Source organism: Topomyia yanbarensis, chromosome 1, assembly GCF_030247195.1.
Source record: "Topomyia yanbarensis strain Yona2022 chromosome 1, ASM3024719v1, whole genome shotgun sequence".
Taxonomy (NCBI): Eukaryota; Metazoa; Arthropoda; class Insecta; order Diptera; family Culicidae; genus Topomyia; species Topomyia yanbarensis.
In genome coordinates, this window is record NC_080670.1 from 32424248 (window position 1) to 32444344 (window position 20097).

General features: G+C 39.1%; 2 protein-coding genes across 2 annotated transcripts in view; one reads left to right on the forward strand and one right to left on the reverse strand.

The window, feature by feature from the left end:
- The window catches only part of LOC131677302 (cadherin-89D), a 203325-nt gene extending 184031 nt beyond the window's left edge, over positions 1–19294 (reverse strand). Inside the window, exon 1 of the mRNA XM_058957030.1 lies at positions 18468–19294. The gene's annotated coding sequence lies outside the window, so the exon portion shown is untranslated. The remainder of the gene's footprint in view (positions 1–18467) is intronic.
- The window catches only part of LOC131694766 (collagen alpha chain CG42342-like), a 259583-nt gene that overhangs the window by 60749 nt on the left and 178737 nt on the right, over positions 1–20097 (forward strand). The window lies entirely within an intron of this gene.

Genomic DNA, 20097 nt, shown 5'->3' on the forward strand with positions numbered 1-20097 from the left:
TGTAAAAAATTTAAAAAATGTATAAAATTAAAAAATATAAAAAATGTAAAAATGTTAAAAATGTAAAAAATGTAAAAAATGTAAAAAATGTAAAAAATGTAAAAGATGTAAAAGATGTAAAAAATGTAAAACATGTAAAAAATTAAAAAATGTAAAAAATGTAACAAATGTAAAAAATGTAAAAAATGTAAAAAATGTAGAAAATGTAAAAAATGCAAAAAATGTAAAAAATGTTACAAATGTTAAAAATGTTAAAAATATAAAAATGTTAAAATTGTAAAAAATTTAAAAATTTTAAAAAATTTAAAACGTTTAAAAAATTTTAAAAATGTATAAAATGTATAGAATTGAAAAATATAAAAAATGTATAAAATGTAAAAAATGTAGAAATGCAAAAAATGTAAAAAATGTAAAACATGTTAAAAATGTTAAAAATGTTGAAAATGTTAAAAATGTTAAAAATGTTAAAAATGTTAAAAATGTTAAAAATGTTAAAAATGTTAAAAATGTTAAAAATGTTAAAAATGTTAAAAATGTTAAAAATGTTAAAAATGTTAAAAATGTTAAAAATGTTAAAAATGTTAAAAATGTTAAAAATGCTAAAAATGTTAAAAATGTTAAAAATGTTAAAAATGTTAAAAATGTTAAAAATGTTAAAAATGTTAAAAATGTTAAAAATGTTAAAAATGTTAAAAATGTTAAAAATGTTAAAAATGTTAAAAATGTTAAAAATGCTAAAAATGTTTTAAAAATGTTAAAAATATTGAAAATGTAAAAATTGTATCAAATGTAAAAAAATGTTAAAAATGCAAAAAAAGTTAAAAATGCAAAAATTAGAAGATTAAAAAATATAATAATTTCGAAAATGCAAAATATGTTAAAATTTTAAGAATTTTAAAATTTTTAATTATATGAAAAGTTTAAAAAAAATTAAGAATTCATAAAAATTTAAAATTTAAAGAATGTAAAAGATGTAAAAAAGGAGAAACATGTAAAAAAAATTATTTGGAAAAGTTCCATAAGCGTTATGTTATCATTTTTTTTTTCCAGAAAATACCAGCTCTGGTCGTTTCTTGCATTTCTCGAACCATTGGTATCGAAAATTGGACTTCGATTTCTGGAATTTCCAAGGGTATTTTTCACAAGTGGAAATTTTTGAACTTTGCCCATTTGACGGCACCATTTAATCATGCCCGATTGATTTCCTATTTTTTTCGGGAGACTCCCGATATTCTGAAACTTCTGCAGTATGTCTATTATGATGTTTCAGGATAACTATTTTTATTGGCACATCCTCATTCATGGGGCGGTACTAATATCGCAATATTATGCTCACTCGCCGGTCCAGTAGGCAGATGAATACTTCTCTCAAAAAACCTACTAAAAATATGACAGCTAAAAAAATTATGAAAATAACTCAAAATATCATACTATGTTGCGTTTCGGCTTCGCCTCATCAGAAACCGACACTAACACATTGTCGGAATAGATTAGCGCCGGCTTGACGCAAATCCCTTAAAACTAAAACACACTATGTGTTTCAATCAAACGACTGATCAAACGTGATGTCCCGTTCGAGCAGAAGTTCTGTTTATGCCGATGAGACACAAGTGAAGCCGAAACTTGTCTTGGCTTAGCAGGCCTATGCGAAAGCACTATGCTATATTTCACCCTAAGGAGGAAAATTTGGTAAAACCAAAATTTCTCACCAGGGTGAAAATTTGTTGGTAAAAACCAGTCTTTGTACAGGAGGGCACAAATCCTTATTTCATACTATGTTGCTAAAACTAAAACACACTAATATAGCATAGAACTCAAAATATTTTTAGTCGTCATATTTTTTTCCGGAATGAGCTGTAAGATTGTGACGCATGGGATCGATCAGATAGCGCAGAAAATATGGGGTCATAGCGTTAAATGGAATGGGCGCTATTCGCCTTAATAAACTGAGAAATTGTTCCGATTAATTAAATTTGAAACGGGATCCCTGTATTGAAACGTTAGAAAAAATTCCACTCCATAAGCAAGGAAGCAAATTTTCCCTTTTCCAATGCCAAAGTGTAGAACAGTTTAGACATTTTCTTTACTCTCATAAAGCTTTATTAGATTGTGATAGAAATGTCATAATAGGCGCGAAATCCGTCAAAAATAAATACTAAGTGATCCGCCGATGTTTGTATGGAACCCAGACCTTGACGACACGCAGAAACAGGCTCCCCGTCGAATAAAGGCCAAATTCTCCGGAAAAACAAACCTGGATTTCATTCCCCTGAAAATTAAAGGTTATTAAACTTCAGTTTCCCGGCTCACCGGCGGCGGGATTGCACCGTATTGCAATTTGCACAAGCCAAGTCCCAGAGACCCCGACCGCCGCCGCCGTCGCCACACCACACCACACCACGCACGACGGTACTGGGTAGGATAAAAATGAGCAGAACACGATTCAATTAAAGTCCATTAGGCTGATCGAGAACCAGACGAACTGTGGAGAAGGCAGGACAACAACAGCAACAAAAAACACCAACGTTGTGGTTCAGAGCTTGCTTCACAGTAGTTGGCCTGGGAGATGTCATTTGGAACGGTACGGTTTTTTTTTCTCTCTCAATCGTATTTTGTTTGTTTCGTTCTGTTTTTTTCTGGTCTGCGGAATCCCAGACTTGTGTTTTGGTGAATAGAATGCTGGGAGTATTTTTTTTCATTCTGATTTGTTTGAAACATTCTTCAATGTAAGAATAATTTTGATTGGGGTGTTCTGGTTTGGCTCGGAATGGTACTTGATGAGAAGATTACGATAGAGAAAATCGATAACGAATTTCTAGAATGGAATGTCGCCATTATTTATGACTCATTTTTTCATAAAATACACTTAAGGTAACGTGTACATTTTCTGAAAAGAATTGAGAAACGTAATTTCTACAATAGGAGCAGCCTTTAACCCAGGATCTGCTGTTGTTTTTTCTTAGTTTAGTTTAGCTCATAATGATAGGGGTAAAGACAGTAAATAAGAAAAAAGGGCGATGTGAATGTCTTTGATATACAGTAACAACCGATAAGTTTGTAGGTGACACCCTTGAGGTTTACGCAGAATGGTCGTACGTATTTAGGGTGTCAATAAAAATGATCACTCTGAACATTCCAAAGGGACGCACTGCAAAGCTTTAGTACCTTTACAATATGTAGTCCCTGTGCAAAATTTGAGATCAGTTGGACTTGATTAGGGCTACAGGGGTATCTTTTATCCGACCTCAAACTCGTGATATTTGTGTTTATGTTATCAACATATTCGTCGCATTATGAATGATGATTCCTTATACCCACCACATAATATGAAGCAGCTCAGATATCAATTTAAGATGCTCCGAACTGATGGACTGTTTAAGCAGCACAAATTTGCGTATACTTACTGTAGCAAATCACCCAACATTAGCACGATCTGGCAGAGAAGAGCTGTTAGATGTAACTCTCTGCTCTGATTGTATTACGCATGAGCTGGCAAACTGGCTCGTACCCAACGAGCTCGAACCGTCGTTATCTGATCATAAGTACATCGTCTTTGAGCATTTGAACGCCTAGATGTAGCAATCTCTTGCGGTTCTACTGTGTGATAATTCAATTTGGAATAAATGGTAGAAAAAATTAGAGTTAATTGTGTGGACTTTGCTTGATTGCTCTCCCGATCAATATGGCGAACGTGCCATTTGAGCCAGTCGCTAGTGATTCCTGATACGTGTACGCGACATACAAATACCCACGCCTTTGACCCCGTTAACGTACAAACGCTCGAGCCCTTCTCGATAATACACGCGATCGTGAAGTCCGTTCGCCCGCACGTATCTGAATCGTACAATGAATATCATGGAATCGTTCATGATTTATAGTATAGTCGTCACGACTTACCATTCATGCTCGTGAAATAGTTTCCAAATTCATAAAATAATATTCATGTATTTGTGATGAACCATTCGTAGTACATGAGTCACGCTAAATCCCGGCTTCACTGTGTCTTATCGGCATAAACAGAACTTCTGCTCGGACGGGACATCACGTTTGACCAGTCGTTCGATTGAAGTTACTTTTAGGGATTTAGCGTCAAGCCGGCGCTGCTAATCTATTCCGACAAAAAGTTAGTGTCGGTTTCTGATGAGACGAAGTCGAAACGCACCCATGACTAACAAAAAAAATGTTTTGGCACAGGTTGCCTATCTGGTACTTTTAATTTTTCAACTGACGTTTCATATTGACACCAGATTTCGACATTTCATTGATTTCTAAAACATTTGGCATACAAAACAATAAGAACTGCATTTATAAACTCATGTCCCATCTCAATTCAAAAATATTCCTTGCTCCACAAAATCATTTTTTCAACACTACACCGGATCTTGACGCTTCATGACATTGTGTTTTGATTGCGCTCAAATTTTGCATGGGGATTTTTTTACTTATTTATGAGTTGTGTCCGGCTTGAAATTTCAGGAAGACTACCAATAATGGCCCTCTACCGTATATTAAGTGTACTCCTCAATTGACCCAAATGATCCTAAAATGGATGTCGAACAAGATTCGTCGCCAAAGGTCCGAGCTTCCATTTAAAATCAAACATAATGAACTGGGTTCGACCGTATCCGATCTTCTTTCTTATCAAAGATAATCCGCGAAGTATTCAAATATTCCACAAGACGTAGAAATATTCAGCTGTGCCAGATATCTCCGAGTTCGCCTGTAATATTTAGTCTAAAGCAAACAATTGACGTTACTGGCGACAAAACTTTAATGAAGAACTAGCACGTTTACATGCCCGCTCACAAAGTTGAGATCGATGGTGTAGTTATCGATTCGGACTTTGCATGCGTGGATATATTGAATGACGGGATTGCCTGTTTTCAAGAACCCTTGCTCCAGTGAGCGAAGATTTTGAGTGACAATCGCAGTGGACCTTCAAACTAGTGTCGGGTGACCTTTTGGCATCTACTTCGACAATGTCAATGTGTCTTCGTCATGCATACACTATTGCACTAATTACAAGCAAATGAGTCTTAGTAACAATATCTTTTGAAAGGCCGCTAAATTTACCTCGAAATTTGACCGGACAACTCAGCTCAGAAATGCAGTTGTTTGCTTCCACTCGAAGTACTCAAGGAAGCAATCTGAGTACATTGTTTTCCTGGATGTTTATCAATGGTATAATAGTCCTGCTATTTATTGCTATTATGCAAGTGGTAACAGGTCTTCCGCAGTATTATCTAGTAACAATAATAATAAATTTTGTGATATAAAGCTCATGAACTTCATAGCGAACAAGGCATGCTATAATAAATAAAGTACAACGCCTTTCGCTAGCACTGGATCTGATTCCGTGAGTGGCCCACCGCGAATCAACGTTGCTCAGCACTGTAACAAATGGTCAGTGAGGTGGGTTTCATGTTCATAGCTGTTCGGACAGAACCAGTCCGACCTGCTGCTGGCATACCCCGGAATGTTGCAAGAACTAGGGTTCGCCGGACTTTAGAGTAATTTTTATTACTATTGTTTCAATTTCAAACAAAAAACCGCAAACTTACTAATGGCTTTGTAATAAAGCAACCGTTTTATGAGTCACCCGCCGGCGGGTGAACTTTTTCCATATTGTTTCACTGTACAACCCTTTCCATTGTACTGTAGAACAAAAGCCTCCCTCCTTTTCCAGTCCCCCTCCAGCGCAGCAGCATTTACATTTAATATTCTCGTGCTGCAGTAGTGCGTGGCAACAGCTTTCCCCGCAAACGGACCATATGTTGCCACTTTTCACACTTCCGGCCGCATACACTATACGTGGAAATCCTATTCCGTCCTCGACCCAGTCGGCGCCTGCTATTCGCAAACCCTGAATACCTTCAGCATTGCTTAATAAATCACCAGCTGTCGGTAGCTCGCTCTACAACATTTACATGATTAGCTGCGAGCCGTACAACCGCCGCCTATCTAGGCTGCTGCGGTGCGGTGGCCTACTATGGCGGAGAATCCTTTGCCGAAAGCTCTCTCTCTCTCTCTCTCTCTCTCTCTCTCTCTCTCTCTCTCTCTCTCTCTCTCTCTCTCTCGATGCGAGTTTCATTGTCGTTAGCACCGTCTGTATCGACAAGTACTGGTGTGTCGAAGGGAGGAGGGGGGGGGGGGCAGATAAACACGAATATTACGCCAGATTTTGCGTTCATCAAATCAACACGCAGTAGAGTAGGGGCTGTGCTTGTTAGCTCGGTTCGGTTCGGTTTGCGTACCACCGGTTACTGTCGACCAGCCCAGCCGGGCCCAGCCTCAAGACGTGAACCGGTTGAACATGGCAAAGCAGCTTGTACTGGGGGATGTGTGCAAAATTAAGCCCGATCGTGTCACGTTTGATTGGCGGATGTAACGCGGTGATGACGACGTGCGGGGTCTGCGTAGGACACGGAGGAAGAGGGGAAGGTGATAATTAACACTTTCGATTTAATTTTGATTGACTTGAGCTGGTTCACTGGTGAGTCCGTGAGTGTGTAGCAAAATGTGGCGTTTCCTGTTTTAATTAGAAAGAATGAAACAAACGGGTCGGGGGGGGGCGGTGGGGGTCTTTTAGTGGGAGTGAACGAACGGCAGCTGTATAAATTACGGCTTTATCTCCGAGCTCTGAGTCCAAGATTTGTACCTGTCCATTCGGGTACAGTCTCAATGAATGGAGCGGAAAAATTTAAATTTTTAATTGAAACATTAAAAAAACATGCTTTGGGGTGGTGGATTGGCGCGGGACGCACGAGCTCGAATCATTTGTGTTCCAGTCCTTTCTCTCCGGTGAACCTCTTACTTTAGACACCGCTGTTTGATGCCAATGTTTATTCAAATTAGAGCTCATTCATTTCAAAGAGCTTGCAGAAAACCAGAATTAAGGTTCGTGTCCTACACCCAAAGTCTCTGGTCGCCGGTCCTGCCCTGCTTACTGTGCTTGGACTAGTTTCCATCGCTCGGTGGGATCATGGTTTGGCAACTGAAAGAATAAAACTCCATTTTTGTGTTCGGGCAACCTTCTGTTACTGGTTTTATGCAAATGAAGATACACCGGTTACATTATGTTCAAATCGAATGCCAGGTCCTGGCTCTTGCGTTGACCAGTGTTGCCGATGAAGGTATTTTTTATCAATTTTTGAATTAAATAGTATGTGTTACAATGTGATCGATCAAAGGGCGATAACTTCCGTCGGATTCGTGGAACATAAGTCGTTGGTAGACAGTAAGAAAAACAAAAGCATTAAAGTGCTTCCTTCTTGAAACCCCCGATATAAGTTTTTGCTTATATTGGGTAAAGTGCCTATTTTCATTAATTCCTCTGCCTGTAATCGATGGAATGCGGATAAATTAACATCAACAGCTTTGCTTCATTGTTAAGAACCAAAATAATAGCACAAATGGCCTGAAAACATTGATATACACTCAGGTTTTTTTTACGCGGGGGATACGAGCCGCGTAAATGAAAACCGCGTAAATGAAAACCGCGTAAATTTCAAAATCCGCGTAAATGAAAACCGCGCAAATTTCAAAATCCGCGTAAATTAAAACCGCGTAAATTTCAAAATCCGCGTAAATTAAAACCGCGTAAATTTCAAAATCCGCGTAAATGAAGACCACTTAAATTTAAGAATCCGCGATAAAGGGAACCTCATTGATGGATACCGCGTAAATTTCAAAAATCGCGTAAATGAAAACTGCGTAAATTTCAAAATCCGCGTAAATGAAAACCGCGTAAATGAAAACCGCGTAAATTTCAAAATCCGCGTAAAAAAATACCGCGCAAAAAAAAACTTGAGTGTACTCGTGTTTGAGCGTAACGAGAAATTGAATCAAGTGACCCTATTGCTGCAATACCATTTAACTCAATGCGGTGGACAAAGATGGAAGATACTGCTTCAACCAACGATTTCAAATGGAGGCGATAATGGATACATGGCGAAAATAGGCTCATTACCCTATTTGTTACTCTATAATTGATTCCCTGGAAGCTTTCTGAAGTAAATTGTTCAAGTTCAAATTGCATCAATCGATCAATTTGCTTTAAAAATCTATCTGAGCACAGTAAGCGCATATAGGAATCTGTTCTTCATGCGTGCAAAGCGTGGTTTGTGTAATTTTAGTTTCATGTGTTCTTTGTTGTAGTCATGTAGGAAGGGAATACGCTCTTTAATCCACGTCGTCGCAATAAAAATGCTGTAAAGAATACCTAAGGAAAAGTTTGCCTCATTTTCACGTATAACGAATCCTATTTGTCTGCAATGCGGACATGTACTTTTTAATGAACTTAGGTATGCAGTGCCAGATCGTGTAGTCGCACCGCTATTTTTTCATCTTGCATATACAAGAAAATCTTAATTTCTACGCTCTCAGGTTGATTCGCGTGTTTTATGTTGCTCAGCAGAAGAAAAATTCAGCTTGGACTAACGCGTTGAATCCGTATCCGTACTGAGCAGAGCTGAACAATTTGAGTAGTGTCATTTGATAACTGATATACTCTCGTTATGAGTAATCACCTTTTCGAGCGAAGAATCAAAATCACACTCACATCAAATAGTATATTACCATTTTATTCGCTTAATAATAGTGAACCCAGCTAAGTTGATGAACATGGAAAACAAGAAACCTAAACAAGAGTGTGGTGATAAGATGGAATATCAAGCCAACGTTTGGACAACGTCGGACCAATATCGGACCAACGTCGGGATTATTGGAGGAATGTTAGATTAACGTCGCGCACATATTGAATCAATCGGATCAATATTGGACTAATGTTAGAATCATACTCGACTGATGGCTGACTAATGTGGGACCAATGTTGGACTAATATTGAACCTACGTTGGATTAATGGACTAGTGTCAAGCCAATGTTGGACTAATGTTCCATCAATGTTGGGTAAATATTGGATCAATGTCAAAGAAGCGTTAGGCTAGTAGTAGACCAATAAGGTCGGACCACTTTAGGACAGATGTCTGATCAATGTATGTTGGACCAATGTCGGAGAAACGGCGGTACAATGTTGGACAAACTTTAGTTCAATGTCGGATTATTATTGCATAAACGTTCTACCAATTAAGGACCTATGTTGAACAAAGGTTGAAATATTGTCGGATTTGTCCAATGCTGGTCCAATGTCGCCATAGTCTTGGACAGATGTCGAACCAATGTCAGGTCAGTGTTGGACTAATATCGAACTAATATTGAGCCCAAGTCGGACTATTATTGAACCAATGTCGAATCAATTTCGGAGAAATGTCGAACTGTTGTTGTACTGATGTCGAAAATATGTCGGATCATAGTTGGAAAAATGAACCAATGTTGGATCAATATCGAACTTATGTTGAACGACTTATGTTGTACTAATGTCGAACCAATGTTAGTCCAGGGTTGGACAAATGTTGCACCAATGTTGGACTAATGTCGATCCAACGTTAGACAAATATTGGACCAATGTCGGAGAAATGTTAAACTAACGTCGGGCTAATGTTGGATCTGTTTCGGGCTAATTTGAGATGAATGTTAAACCAACGTGGGATCATTGTTGGTACAATTTTGGACAAATTCTGTCAGATCAGTTTTGCACCAATGTCGACTAATGTCTGACTAATATTGACCCAAAGTCGGACTACTGTTGGACCAATGTCGAACCAATGTTAGACCAATACTGGAGAAATGTTGGAACCATATTGTAGCATCAGTGTTGGACTAATGACGGACAGATGTTGGATTAATGTTGGACCAACGTTGCATCCATGTCGGACTAACTGTCGAACTTATGTTGAACGACTTATGTAGTACTAATATATTGCAAGGTTGGACAAATGTTGCACCAATGTTAGAATAATGACGATCTAACATTACACAAATGTTGGACCAATTTTTGAGAAATGTTGAACTAACGTCGGACTAATGTTGGATCAGTGTCGTACTAATTTTAGATGAGTTTTAGACCAATGTCGGACCAATTTAGGACTAATTTCGTCAGGTCAGCATTGCACCAATGATGAACCAATGTTCAACTCATGTCTGACTAATATTGTCCCAAAGTCGGTTTACTGTTAGACCAATGTCGAATCAATTTTAGACCAATGATGGATCAATCAATCAATCAGTCTTGGATAAATATTGGACCAATGTCGGATCAATGTAGGACTAATTTGTCCAACGTTGGACAAATTCGCTCGATCAATGTCATCCCAGTCTTGGACCGATGTCGAACCAATGTCAGGTCAATGTCGGGTCAATGTCGAACTAAAGTCGGGCAAATGTCCGACTAACGTCCGACTAATATTGCACCAAAGTCGGTGTACTGTTGGATCAATGTCGTATCAATGGTGGACCAATGTCGGAGAAGCGTTCAAAAAATGCTGGCTCTGTATCGTTGGACCAATGTTGGACATATGTCAGATTATTGTTAGGCCAATGTTGGATCCGTGTTGGATTAGTGTTAGATGATGTCGAATCAATTTTGGATCAATGCCGGGCCACTCTTGGACAAATGCCGAACCAAGCTCGGATCGATGTCGGATTAATATTGGTCCAATGTGTGACAAATGTCAGACAAATGTAGAACGTAGGGAAAAAAGGTTGGACCGATATTGTCGGATTTGTTCAATGCTCGATCAATGTGGGCCCAGTTTTGGACACTTGCCGAACCAATGCCAGTCAGTGTTGTACCAATTTCAAACTAATGTCAATCCGATATGTCAAACTTATGTCGAATGGAACTAATGTTAGACTAGTGTTGAACCAATGTTGGACTAATTTTGGACCAATGTTGGACTGATTACATCAAAGTCGGGCCAATGTTGAACCAATGTTGGACCAACGTCGGACCAATGTGGGATCAATATTGTCGGGCTAATGTTGGACTAATATCGATTCAATGTTGGACCAAAGTTGTACCAATGTCTGGTCAAGGTTGAACCAATGTTGGACCAATGTCGGTGAAGTGTTAGAAAATTTTTTTGGACCAATATTGTAGAATGTGTTCGATCAACGTCGGGCAATATTGAACCAATGATGAACCAATGTTGGATCAATGTCGGCCAATGTTTGAGCACTGTCGAGCCAATATGGGCCCTCTTTCGGACCAACGTTAGATCGATGTCGGACGGAATGTTTGATCAGTTTCTAGGTCTTCATATTTTTCAGTCCCTTGATAATTAAAAATCGGTGTAGCATAAAAATGGAAATAAATTACTCACTCATCGTCGATATAAAGAAAAGGGAAAAATATAAACCAAACTTGCAATAGAAGTAATAGATGCTAACAATGAATCTACAGATAACATGATAGTTACACTTTTGAAATTTTGCACGCGGGCAGGGCAATTGCAGTCTTATGCATGCAATTGAAATTTCAGTATAACGAGTGATAGTCCATTTTGTTCACGACTTTTAAGACACTTAAACTGATATTGTGCAGCACTGGTACAGAATTGCGTAGATGATGGAACTGAATAAAAGCGACTTCTGTAAACGTAAGCTCGATTTTATCTTTGATAACTAACTAAGGTATTCGAGAATTTACCATGGTTCTGAAGACACGAAGAAGTCGAAACGCAGTAGTAAGGTTTTCTGCCCTCCTGGCATAAAGTTGTTTTAAATCAATTTTTCTCTATCTCCATCTCCATCAATTTTTCAGCATATTTAAGAAAACATTCCATCTCACGAAGACTCGATCGTGAAGCACAAAGTCCAGGGTCAACGAGCATGGTATTGAATCGGAAGAGTCAACTTTTGTTACACCGGTAAAGTTTCTTTAGTTATCGAGACAGGCAGAAGTAGAAAGCAAACTGAATACTTAGAGACTTGTTGTCTGCGGCAAAGTTGTTCGAATAGTCAGCATGTACAGATTTATGGAGGACGTCAAAGCTCGATGTATTGAAGACATTGATGTGGATTGAATTTTTCAAAACATTCTTTTAATCCAGATTCCATGAAATTATTGGACATTGGTGTCTTTACGAAAACTATTGTTAACAACACTTACTGAAGACATTGAGTCCGGAACAACTTTTTGGAACATTTTTTTTTTGTTTAAATTACTTCTCTGTCGATCATTATCAAAAGATTGATTCCTAAAATTATCATTACAGTAAATTAGGTGCGAGCTGTTCATACTAAATTTATGTAATATTACATGCAACTTTGAATGAGAAATTGGGAGCTTTTTGCACCAGTACGCTATTTTTTGAGATCGGCGCAAATTACCTTAAGATCTTAAATGTTTTTTATGTTTCTAGAGAACACAAAAGAACAAGAATTTACTCAAAATAAATAAGGCACATGAGTATTAATAGAATTAGCTTAGTTTCGAAATTGAAAGGAAGCAATAATAGCTTAACAACGAGTACAGTAAGAAAACAAATGGGCCCAAGTGACTTCCCTGTGGGAAGTTCACACGCATCAATTCAGTGCTGGCTTGGAAATTGGAACAAAATGCATTGAAATCATTTTGAATTTTTAGGAAGGCTTTTGAGAAGATTCCATTTACGACTGGTGAATCTTAATGAAAGATTTAACTGTTTTTCCGCGTATCTACATATGACAGGAGGATGTGTTCTGTACGTGAGAGATCGGTTGCAAAGTTTTTTTTACGAATTAGATTACTTCTAGGAGGGTAAAGCACCAACCTCAAATAACTTATTGCTTTTTATATTTTTAACTTATTTTTTTACACTAAATTAGATGTAAATTCACACGTAAGTTGTGTGATGTTACACGCTTTTTTATGAACAATGGCCAGTAGAGTGGCAGTGATTTGTGCGATGTTGGAATTTAGTCACAAAATATATCAAAGTCTCAAAAAACATTTGAGACCAATTTTAGCGAAATTAGAGCATTAACACGTGTCCCAAAGTGATTGAAGTCTTAAATTGGAATTGCATATATTTGTTCCTACGCTTTATATTAAAATTTGAAACGTTTTTCAAAGCGATCGACTAATTTCGAAACTTGGTAGAGCTCGAGCAAATTATGCAAGATTTTAAATGAATACTTTTCGAATTCTTAAAAAAACTTTTTCCAAAATACAGTGTTATAAAAATTTTTTTTTGATTCTTTTCATTTACTCAAAAAAATGTTTTTTCTGTAACGGGACTTTGCTACTTACGATCGCAAACTACACCCCCACAAACACTGACCAATCATTTCAACCGCTCTGGCAACATTGCCCTTATGCCTCCCCTACCACCATTCAACAACTTTGAAACACTCCAGCGCCTACTACTCGGACTGTTAAACGACAACAAAGGACAACGAACAGCACTTTAGACACTTCGATTGCATTTAATTTTATATCCCCCTTTAGCCCCCTTGAGGAAAGCGGCGCCATTCGTACGTTGCCGCCCATAGAGCCGATGCGATGGTACGGCATACGGCGGAATGACCAGCACTCGGGGGTGGTGGTGGTGAACGAACAAATATTTTTCTCGTTAAAATCAACTATGCTTGGAACGGTCCGTGACCATTTGTGTGGTGCTGCGGGGCAAAGGGCGACTCAAAAATTTCCTCGAAGAGTATTAGAACGGTTACCGGTACCACCCGGCCCCTCGCCATCAGGCAAAAAATATGTTTTTAACTGTTCTCCGTAAAACAATAATAATAACCCGTAAAGCGGCACCCGAAGCGGATGGAGTCATGCAATCGAAACGCACTGTTCTTTTTTGTTGTAATTTGTGTACCTCACCGCAAATAAAAATGTAGCAAAAAGTGACGCAGCAGCTTGCCGAGCCAGAAGCTTTTATTTCGTGGAAAGGAAAGTGAGTGGGAAAATTCCCTACTGTTTGATCGGTGTATGTACTTTGCACTCACTCGCCCGGTCGCCATGGTTTGCTTTGTTTCTGGGTATACAATTTGCGAACAGTTAGTTTGTTCAGAGTACAAAGCGAATTCGTCGTATTGAAACTTTCCATCCATCCACTTGGCGGGTAGATAGGCGTTTGATTGGCGGCGGCCTGTTGCTAAGAATCGTCATGATGGTAAAAGTAACAACCGTGAAACGTTGTTCACTCCCCCGGGGCAACACCACATTCGTCGGAGTGCTATTTTTATTGATCGGTAAAATTTATGAATGCGCCCCTACAGTATAACCGCGAAATGACCAAATCTAAATCTTTCCGCCGCAGCGGCGTAGAAAAGTGCCCGGGAAACCGCAGCGTACCCCCTGGAGGTGGGTATGCGTCTGTGCGCACTGAACGGGATGAGAAACATCTCAACCGCATGTTTATTACGAGATGCCCGTGTAAAAAATTAAATTTGTATTCTCTTGAATTATGTTATTTTGTATCCTAGGTTATATGGCATAAAAACATAAGTTTTTTAAACTAATAGGATTGTGTTCAAATACGGTTTCCTGTAATTTGGAAGTCAGATAATGAAATGTTCGCGTCTCGGTCTGATTCCCATAGGTACCTTATGTCGATTGACTATAGGTTGTAGTTTGCATAATTATAATGTACGATGGGATTGGTCAACAATAGGTATTTGTATCGTATACTGGCGCTAACCGTCGTTCAGCGGCAGAAGTCCCCATTTTTGTCCATAACATTTTATCTGATAGTATTTGTTTCATTCGACTGTTATCATTTGGCCGAAATGTTAATGTGGCCGAATAAGTTACTTGGCCGTCACTTGGTCATTTGGTTAAAATGGTGGTTTTAATGAATTCCATTTGACCTAATGTGTCGTTTTACCGACAAGATCGTTGGACGAAAAGGGTCATTTGACCAAGAGTTATTTGGCCGAAGGGACCATTAGATCGATTAGATAGATCATTTGGCCGAATGGGTCGTTTGACCGAATTGGTCACTTTGCTAAATGGTATTTATCCGAATGAGGGATTCGTTCAAAAAGGTCGTATGTCCTAAAACATCGTCGATCAAAAGAATCGCTTTAATGTTAAATCACTCAGAGTAATTTGGTTTAATGACATGGCAAATGAGTTGTATGTCGACAGTCATTTAGTCAAAAGAGTAGTTTGGAAAATCAGGACATCTAACCGAATGGGTCATTCGAATGATTTTAGTTACATGATTCCGGCATTCTACCGAAAAAAAAATCATGACTGGCAGGGGTGGAGATAGCGTAGTTGGTAAATCGATTGCCTTGTACGCAGATCACCTGGGTTCAAATCCCAACACCGCACATAGGGTTAGAGATTTTTCTAAAGAGATTTCTCTAACCCGACAAAGAGGCGAATGACCCTAAGGTTAAAACCTCTATAATCAAAATAAAAAAAAATCATGACTGGCCAAAAGATAGATTTGATAGCCTTTGATAGAATAGGTCTTATAGTCGAATTGTGATCCAATGTCACTTTTCATTCGATAGGCTCAATGCATTCGACAGAACAACTTCTGCTCCTAAATGGCCCTTTGACCGAAAGGTTTGTTCTGTCGAGAAGGCTAAATTTACTGAATGACATTTAGCCGAATGAGTTGTTCCACCGAAAGAGTCGTTTTACCAAATGGTTAATTTGGCCAAACGAGTTGTTCTGTTGAATTCCATTTAACTCCATTGACAGATCGTTGAATCAAAAGTGTAATTTGGTCGATTGGAATATTTGACTGAATGGGTCACTTGACAGAAAGGGTCATTTTGCTGAGTGACATTCATCCGCATGGGTCATTTTACCGAATGAGTCATTTGGCCGTATAGGTAATTTGGCTGTAAGAGTCGTTTGGTCGAATAGGTTAAATGACTAAATTTGTCATTTGATTGAATGTCGTTTTGGCTGAATGAGTTCATTGGCCGAATTCATTTTGCCGAATGAGTCATACTAGCGCATGGTTTTTCCCTAAAGTTTCGGCGTGGTTTTAGGCGGCCATTTAGCTGAATTGTCCGTTTACCTCAATGTTATTTGTGTGAAAGAATCAACTCCGAATGCCATTCAGCTGCATGCGTCATTTAACACAAAATCCTTTGACCGATGGCATAAATCCCCGACTATGTACGGGGAACGTGCCGTTTGAGCCAATATATTCTGATTCTGATTAGCTTTACTGAGCCGTTGTCTTTTCTAAATTTACAATCTGCAATGATGTAAAAGTAATGCGTGCTATATTGTAGTTTTTTGGCTTTGGGGATATGTTAGGTGGATTCCCATCTCCCAAACTAAAGAAAGAAGATGGATGAGTAACATTTGTGGCATAACCGGAGTGTCATGACTATGCTTCAAGCTATTAATTCCGGTTTATTGAAATTCTGCGGAATCACGTGTGAACGGTAAATTTTGGAAGTATTCTTTAATGTAATTATAGTGATTCTGAAAAAATCTTCATTGTTGGCCTTGGTGTTGATGAGATGCGCTGGATTCGGAGATCTTTGGCTGACTTCTGCCTACTATATTCAGGCTCACTAGTTGTTCATGAATGCGATTCTGACATGATTGGTGCTAATTTTCTAGTTTCAATTCTTCTGAATAGTGCTGATAAGGGCTATTTTGTTAGCTAAAGAAAATATTCTCCGATTGGGAGATGTTTGTCCTGATTGGCCAAGGGTTACCAGCACGGAGCGGTACTAACTAAATAATGCACAGTCCATAGAAGCGACCACATCCTTATAATCGTTTTCTCTCCCGGTATTAATAAGAAATCTCCCGAAAAGAGAGCATCCGATGAGGTTGAACAGCAGCAGTCGACTAAAATCACAATGCTTTCTGTTCCAGATTTGCGGCTCGATGCAACAAATTAGCGGGAACTAATTACGAAGTAAACTTATCACCTATCGGAGATCGAAATAATAGTTGATGAAGAAAAAGATTTTCAAATTTTATCCTTTTGGCTGGTTTGATAGCGCTGATAACGGCAATTTTTTTGCCAAAGAAAATATTCTCCGGGTGGGGGATATTTGTTCCAATTCGACCCGGTTATTAGTACAGAGTTGCACAAATTAACTACTGCAGTCAGTCCAGGGAGGCGGCCGCATCCTAATAATCACCTACTCCCCCGGTATGGATATGTAGTTTCAGGAGCATCCGACAAGGTTGACTAGCAGCATTCGACTAAAATCACAATTCTTTCTGTTCAAGATATGCGGCTCTCGGTGCATGAAATTGACGGGGACCAATCACAAACGGAAATGAACATAATGACCTCTGCTAGTAGCACGTAACGACACAAACTGATTCAATCGCAAGCCACCAGCCGTATATTGCATTTTTTCTCTGATGTTGTATAACCCTTCGACGACATGCTCCGTTCGCTCCAAACAGCTTAATACGGATGATAATAGGAACAAATCTGTAATGGACGAATATTTTAAACTTTTTACCGCTTCAATGTTTCGGTTGGTGCATCACATTGATGGCATCCTAGTGGCCCCTTGTGACTAATAGCTAGTTCCGAATCTGAAAATATGGCTGACATGCTAAATTACTCAAGTGATAAATTCGTAGTCAGAAAATCGCACTCTATTTCAATGCGATTCTGTTGTCATTTTATTTATACATAACGAAACCTTATTACATTTTTATACACCTTGTTTTTGGCATGAGTTGTCCTCTATATGAACAAAATCGAATCCAAATTATTATGTGTATAACAGTCTTATTGGTATTTTTCTCTGTATTTAAACCTTGTGTATCGGGGCCTTAATTTGTAAATTATGTCTTCAGCAAATGATTTTCAACCTATTTAAAACTAGTAATGGGAAATGTCTGAAACATTTCCGCGAAGTCGATGTAAGACTATTCGTAGGCGCGTAACACATTTGCATGTTTTTATCATAGACACAAATTAAATTTAACCGGAATTTACCGCCCTAAATCGCTCATATTTAATCATGACAAATTGGAAATGCTTCCGAATCAATTCATTTCCTATCATTTCCGCATAACTTCCCGAAGTGAATGAATTGCTGATTGATGTAAATTCCTAGATTATCGCGGCGGCCTGCCTCAAAATGCACGATGTAGATTTTTGTTTGTTTGTTTCGATGTGCTATGCTCTACCGCTGATACGAAACGGTCAATGATTGCAGCAATGATGCCGATTTTATCTTTTGAAAATGGCTGATATTGATCCCGCTCAAATGCTACCCTCGCAGAGCGTTTTTTGAGTTCGGTGGCGGTGTTTGATTTATGATAAAAATAAAATTAATGCAACGTGCGCCCACCTCTCAAACAGTGCATTGCCAAAAGGTAAAATTTTAGCTACAACATCGCAGATTCAATGTGAACTGAAAATGGCGGATCCAACTTGCACAAATTAGTCTACTTTCGGAGATAGTTCACCTGTCGAGTGGAATGTCAATGAATAGTGGAACACCAATGATCTTCTATACCGACCCAACCAGTCGATGCTACTGGTTTGCCGCTGAGGCACATAATACAGAAGGCTCTGTTTGGGAAGTGCTGTATGGAAAGATATGGAAATTCCTCTCAGATATATGAACTATGAATCCAGGATAATGTAATATCAACAATATTTTTGTTCGCTTATTACAGTACCTGCAAATACCTTTCGTGTTATGGTCGTTCACTCTTCTTTCGACGCGGCATTTTTATCCGGCAGCAATACAGTTCCTACTCCTTTCCCTCGAGCATATGTCATAGATGGTGGGTACAACGTACATTCGAATATCATTTTTTAATGGCTAGTAGGCAAAAAGCATTGCTCAATACCATTCTTGAACGCGAGGGCGGCGAAAAAGAGTATCATGAAATATATTATTATGCATATGATTTTCGCGTTGCTCGATTATTTATGGCCATTTGTGTTCGGTTCCCGCACTGAAGGAAGAAACAGCAAACATATACACCACAATTGAAAGTAGTTTTTTGTTTTGATACTAAACTCACCACCGGCGATTGTGTCTTCAATCGACGGTAGACATTGTCGTTTTTCGATGTTTGCATACTAAGCGGGAATTAGGTGAGTGTGCGCCATCGAAACCGATAAACTGAATGCTTTAGTATTGTACTGTTCCCATCACTTTCCAGTAATTACAACATTTCACACTGTTGGTTAAATGTAAACAAAATGCCCTATTCCGCTTCGGTATCCAGCGCATTTCCACCATACACAATACAAACAGTAGTACTATGTGGGAACAGCCCAACCGGCTCGTTCTCAGCTCTATTCGATTGCCAGACAATTGATAAATTATAGCAAACTGCAGCAAACGAGATACTGGTCTCCGATTTGCAATTATTTACTCACTTTTATTGCAATCAAATATTGTCCCTTCCGGAGCTCTTCGTGTCTGAATCTCGGACACAACGAACTAGCAAAACCCCGACAATAGAATTCGATCTTCTCCATATGCTTCGGCAAAACCGTGTATCCATTACATTACAGAACTGTATAGGGTGACCATCGGTCCCATCCAACACTATCAGCGGCAAACATCTGTAGAATCGATACCCTATCGCACTAGGTGAGAAGACTACTCTCTTCGGAATTGTGGCAGCCCTTCCTCACCTCCGGCTTCCAACCCATCAGCAACGATGCACACTTCACACAACCGAATCGGCGAGGAACGGAACGGAACGAAACGGACGCTTGTCGGAGTCATCCACCCAAATGGAAGATTCGAAAGTAAATAAACATCTCTCTACATGTTGTCTTTTTGCCGGTGTCGGTGCCGCCACCGTTTCCACCGTCACCTTCGCCACCGCCTGCTTTGATACTCCGACTGACTGACTGACTAACTGGTTGGCTGGCTGCGTTTGCAGTAGAACGCAAAGCGCAAGCTTGCAAAAGATCAACCCGTAGTTCCCCGTTCGCTGTAACGCGCGCGCGGATACATGTCATGGCATTTTTCTTTCTGCTGCGGGTAATCGATCCCTTCTTCGCCGACAGCAAAGATATCCAACGCCATACACCATCATCATCGTCGTCGTCGTCGTCTCCATCGTCGGAGATCCAAAGTTAAGCACATCTACTTCGAGTACATCTACCTATGTATCATGGTAGCAGCAACGCAGCGAAAAACCGCAGACAGTTTCCCCGCGATGGTGTGTTATTTTTCTAGACTTTCCCGCTGCGTGACTGAGAGCGGGGATGAACTTTGGGCGGTAATGTTTTTTTTGCGGTCTGTTGAGAACAGTGCTCTTTCCGGTGGATTGTTCTACTTGT